Source organism: Chamaea fasciata, unplaced genomic scaffold (assembly GCF_029207755.1).
Source record: "Chamaea fasciata isolate MVZ Bird 193981 ecotype frontalis unplaced genomic scaffold, bChaFas1.0.hap1 SCAF_36, whole genome shotgun sequence".
Classification (NCBI taxonomy): Eukaryota; Metazoa; Chordata; class Aves; order Passeriformes; family Sylviidae; genus Chamaea; species Chamaea fasciata.
In genome coordinates, this window is record NW_027094121.1 from 454,064 (window position 1) to 459,861 (window position 5,798).

At 42.3% G+C, this 5,798-nt stretch overlaps 1 long non-coding RNA gene across 1 annotated transcript; it reads right to left on the reverse strand.

Moving 5' to 3' along the window:
* Positions 1 to 1,524: 1,524 nt before the first annotated feature.
* LOC136303534 (uncharacterized) lies at positions 1,525 to 3,471 on the reverse strand. Its single transcript, XR_010724242.1, has 3 exons — positions 3,287 to 3,471; positions 2,479 to 2,569; positions 1,525 to 1,945 (listed from the first exon to the last, which is right to left on the reverse strand). It is a non-coding gene; the product is annotated as an uncharacterized lncRNA (long non-coding RNA).
* Positions 3,472 to 5,798: the final 2,327 nt, after the last annotated feature.

The following is a 5,798-nucleotide window of genomic DNA, read 5'->3' on the forward strand; positions in this document are numbered from 1 at the left end:
GGGGATTGCATATTCATGTATTTCTTGCTCATTAGAAGAAAAAAGAAAATCACTCCTGAGTGATGTGAACAAGACAGGCTCTGAGGGACTGCAGTAAGTAGCTCTTTAAAAGATATAAAGACATAATAGAGGAGGCAGTGAAAAACAGCATGGCATTCTCTGAAGGCAGAATTCGCACCATTTGCTTAAGCTGAAAACTCCTGAGAAAAGGAAAAGATTGGAACATGCTTCTAAGAGAGGTTGGTCTCCAAGTAGCTCAAGAGTGTTAAGGCATAGGCCACCTTCTCAGGGGACTGGGATACTTCTGTATGAATACTTACACAGTTTATAAATCCTGTGATTTTTTTTTTCCTATAGGCTAAAGTGAACAATGCCAGCCTCATTGGAATTGGTTACACTCATGCCCTTCGACCTGGTACGCAGTTCTCACTGGTAGCAGCAAATGGTGTTAAGTACTACACTACGGTTTAATTCACTGTCATCTTAAGAACAGACTAGATGAACAAAGGAGCTAGAAGTCTACGCAGACTCAGAGAACTAAAGGATGTCTATGGATGCAAGTTCCTGTGGCAACTAAGCCACATTAGTGAGGTCAAGGACCTGAGGAAGAGCACTGTACTGGGATGTCAGTGCATGATGGTTCTCGTGACTTGCTTTTGTAGGTGTAAAGCTGACCCTCTCAGGCTTGATTGATGGCAAGAATTTCAGTGCTGGAGGTCACAAAATTGAGCTGGGATTTGAGCTGGAAGCCTAACACAGCTTTAAGTAAAACAACTGGTGGTGCTCTGGAAGATGAAGGAAAAGTGTACCCGGTGCATTTCAGCCTTAATATTACTCAGAAATTTGAAGAAGTGTGAACTTTCTACTCTGCCCAAGAATGACTTTAACCCAATGCTGAAGACCAGAGTGTGCCAGCACAACAAAGGAAGACACTTGAAGGCATGCATGGAAGTTGTGATGTTTGTGCCACATTTCAGTTTCCTGTATTTTAAATCTGTTCCAAAAAACCCAAAAGAAAATCCAACCTCTCCCCATTATTGTATTGCATTTTGCATGTCCTATACTTCACAGCCTTTTATAAAAGGAGGTCTCTGTGTTGTAGTGGAAATTTGGGGTTAGAACAGAATGAAATAAATTGGTCACAGTCAGAACACAAGGTTGGTGTGTGTTGACTCTCACCAAGGTTCCATCCAGCTGGGGTTTTTGGTCTTTTTTTCATCTTTTCATGCAACTTTAAGCATGGTTAATAGATAATCTGCAAATGCTTTGTTACACGATACCTGTACACTGAAGATTTCCTTCTTTGGTTTCTAGGCTAACATTCTTACACCTCTCACGTTTTAGACACCTGCACAGTGAAAGCAGCTTTTTCCATTATAGTGTTATTGAGCGCATCAACAAGAGCAAACCAAAAGTTTACATGTTTTAGATAATTTTGTTCCCATACAGGAAACAAGTATTAGGTAAGTACAACCATTACACTTAAAGAAAAAAAGTGCAAATCAGCAAAGTTAAGCAATTAAGTTCACAGTTCATTAGAAGGTGACATCTACCAGTGACTGGGTATACCTTGTCCATTGTTCATTAGAAAGCCCAAAATGCAGCAAAACAGCCACAGGCGATGCCCAAGGGAAGACGTATCAGGACAGAGATCTGCTGTCTTAAGGCACAATTAAGAACATTCTCCAAGCAGTTAGAACAGGCATACCCTAGTGTATCTTTGTGAAAAAGTGTCTGAGAAGTGGATACTAAAAGCTAAGCCATATGTATCACATAAGCAGCTGGTGACAGTAGAAGGCAGTTGATATTCCCTTCTCAGAGGCAGCAGCTTTTCACAGTTGGCTTCCCAAAGCAGCATGGCTTCAGAGGCAACCAGAGTGATTCTACATCTGGGTTTGTTCTGGATTGTTTGTTTCTTCTACCTGAAGCTGCAGCCAGCTCCAGTCTAGAGCCGAAAGAATAAATGAAATTCAACACCAGGCTACAGTTGAGCTTTTTCTAAAATAAAGGTAAAGTGTGCTAAGAGTTATAAAAAATTTACTGGGAACAAGTTGGTCAATTTCATGATGAGCCACGTGACTGCTGTTAAGGAAACAACCTATTTGCACTCTCCAGTATTTTACTCTCTCTTCAATATTCTGCATTGTTAAATTAAGGATCCCTGACACCTGCTCATCCCAAATTTGTGTGCAGTTTTGCAGTAGTTTTGTACAACAGCCAAGTGCTTTGCCCCATCCCTTACTGTTTAGCGCAGCAAGTTCCCAGCATGTGGCTCCCAGTTTTGGCAAGCAGAGTAAGTCAGGCGGCAGATTATGAGGGAACCGGTGCTTCCTATCTCTGTGCATCTCCTACTCTCCCCCTTGGCCATGAGTAAAATGCAGATTTCATTTAGCTGTGTTAGTGGTGGCAAAGTTGCACATTCAGAACTTCGAAGCCAGGCACTTCCTTAGTCCATTTACAGAAGAGTGAATACATTACCAAGAAACTCTGCTCTTGATCCTTCATTGTGTCACGCATCACATTTTCTAGTTGGCTACAAAGTTTCCGAGATTCCAGCAGCAGCTCCTCACTGAAAGGGGCAATTATTACACTATTAATTTCTGTGGCAGTTTAAAGAGATGCTGCCTCTGTCATCAAGAAATACTTCTGGCAGATACGCTGCAGAACACTGAAGTTAGTCAGGTCATAGGCTTGTAATTCATACTGCAACTTGAAAAGTTGGTGGCAGCCCCTGATTTACTAAATGGGGGAAAGGAAATGTATTCCAAGATGGATCTGGGTTCTTATTAGGTGGAACCACTGTTGCTAGAGGAAAAGCTGAGTAGCCTATAAACTTAAGGATGGGGCAACAGGCAAAGAAACAAACCAAGGTCTTTCATTCCAAGTGGTAACCCAGTTCATTTAAGCAAGCCGGAACTACGCATGCAGCAGTCTCAATGACACAGCTCAGCTACTGTGACCTTACATGACAATACTTCAACAGTTCTTGCTGGCATTGTACTTCCAAGTGAGCCCAACCATCTCAGATTAAAGGAAGAAAACCAAAAAACCACTTTTGTTACTGAGGCTGGGGGAAGTGAAGCCATACATGATACCCAATTTTCATATGGAAGATCTGAAAGCCCCAGGAAGTCTTAACTACCAAGTAAACTAAGGCTGCTGACAATGCAAGCTGAACACAAAGTGTAAAATATGAGAAACCCTGTGTGCCATTATTTCACAAAGCAGGAAGCCTAGCTTTGTAGTGGTGGCATTAGCAGCCGAAGAACTCCAGACTTTGCCTCACCTTTTTCTTACAGATTCTGATAAATTGAATGTTCCAGAAGGGACTTGCAGCAGCAGTTGACCTGAGCTACCAAGACGGGATGTGTTCACGCTCTCTGGACTGCCAGTAACAGGACCACGCACTTTACTCTGAAGAAAACACAGAATATTCAGAGTGCAATTGTTCCCACTAGTTTTCAGCAGCCGGGAATATGAGACAACCTGGAACTTGGCTTTCATACTGATTCAAAAGAAAGAAAAGAACCATAGGATACACTCAATTTACTATTGTTTCAGTAGCCTGTGCTACAAACCATATTCTCAGGTTAAAGGGGAGTTCTTAATTTACTTACACAAGCAATTTTCAGCAAGTTCCACAGTTCTTTCTGTCGTTTCTCCTGAAGCCTAACAACTGTTTCCTCATCTTCACTCATCAGATGCATCACTTTCTCCACTCTGGGGAACAATTCCAATGCCTTCTGTTTGCAATCTACAGTTTTACTATTAAAAAAATAAAAACTAATCAGATCACACATGGGCCACTGCAGTAGGAGAACAGTTCTGAAGTTAATGATTTTCTGTTAACACTGCAAGATCTCAAGAGCCATATGCAATGAGTTTTAAACCTTCTCTTGCTGGAAGAGAAAATACCTTCTCTCAACTCTGAATAAAATGTGCAAAGCTCACCTGAGCTGAGCATAAATGACTCAAACTTCTTTTTCAAAGGTCTGGATTGCCTGTAGAAGCAGTCGTACTATTTCCTGGCTGTCACCGCCTGTCCTCTGATCTGGAATGAGAGCCAATATTACACAGAAAGGTCGGTTTATAGGACAGAGTGAGAAGATTCTTAGCGGCTCATTTCCACTACTGCTTTAATCCTGAAACAGCCAAAGTTCAGGATATGCAAGTTTGAGTGGGATGAATTACACTGAATTTTAGCCACCTTCTTCAAAATTTAAAGAACTTGAAAAGGAGAGTTGGGACTGGATCAAAGGAACAGTTGTGTCTTTCATCCTTTCTACCCAGAAAGGTTGGTTGTTGCTTGTGGCAACAGCCTGCTCTGAGAAGAGCTCCAGAGGAGTTTCGAGAACAGCTCACAAAGCACCAAGAAAGGAAGGCTGGCCTAGTGTGAAACTGACTCCCTGACTTCCCTCTCGAGAAAAGGCAATCCAGGACAGCCCATGTGCTGCTAGTGTCTGGGCAGGCCTAGAAGTCAGCTAGTTTTCTCAATGATCGTTACTACACCTCCAAAGTTACACACAAAGCAAGCTGACCTCGAGCTAAAGCATCTTTTACCTCTTGGCTTCTCTCTGAGTCTTCAGTACAGCTCTCTGGCATGTTCTTCTCTAGAAGAAAAAAGCAGGAAAGAAAAGGATTTCCAAAGAACCAAAACATGGAACAAATAGTTTGAGAACTCAAATCTTTTCTATACCTGTCTGCCATTTCAGAACAATGACAGATGAGTCAAAAAACATCTTTAGTGTTAAAGTGCTCCCAGTCCCCCACAATTTGGGTGGAAGAAACAGCCCTTTCACTGTCCTCTAGTGAGTAAGCTTAGCCAGAAACACTCCTGCATCTGAAGCTCAAGGCAGTTCAACTCACAAATCCTCCAGTGTTCCTCCTTGTTTACGACCTAGCGGGCTTCTCTGCAGGTCCACGATGTCTGTCTGCAGGGCCATCATCCTCTTCACTACCTGCTCCACATCATCTTCCTGAAAGCAGGGTAGAACATAAGCAACACAACAGTCTCATACCTAGAGACACTACCACACACACTCACACTGGTTCTTCCTTTCTCATTCTTAATTCTAAACAAACCAACAAGATGCAAACAGCAGCCTTGGCCAAAGACAAATGAGTCGTTTCAATTCAAGGAAATTCCAAGAGGTTTCTGGGGCTTCGCCAAGATCTCCCGTTTCCCCCTAAGCCTTACAACAGAACGAGCTTCATGTAGTACTAATAATGGACAAAAATTGTGCCACACAAACCGAGGCAATGTGAAATCTGACATCAGTGCAGATACAAGGGGCTTCTATTTAAGGCAGGGACAATGAAGCTAAAGGGGGAGGAGGGGAGAGATAACAAAAACAAACCTCTTTATGACTAGCAGTTAGATTTAGAAACATACCCTCCCACAAAGTTCCACAGCTTGCTCCATCTCTTTCCAGACAAACAGCAGCTTCTCAGAAGCTACAGGAATCAAAGAAGAGTGACTGGCTTTCTCAGGTTCACAGAGAAGGAGGCAGGTGTTTTTGTGAGGAGAAGAGTCATGAAAAGACCCGTTTTCCAGATGCTATACTCACTAATTCCAAACTCAATCTGCTCTTTATACTTTTCCAGGTCAATTTGGATGCTTGTTTTAAAGAAGTCCAGCTTTGCTTTCAGCTGCTGAGAAAGGGAGGCCATAGAATTCTTCGTCTTCCAGAGGGTACTATTGTAACGCAACAGATTCATCCTGCAAGGACAAGAAGGTCCTATTAGCCTCTGAAAGTAGAAATCCACCAGGCTTTCATTTACATCCAAAACAGATACTT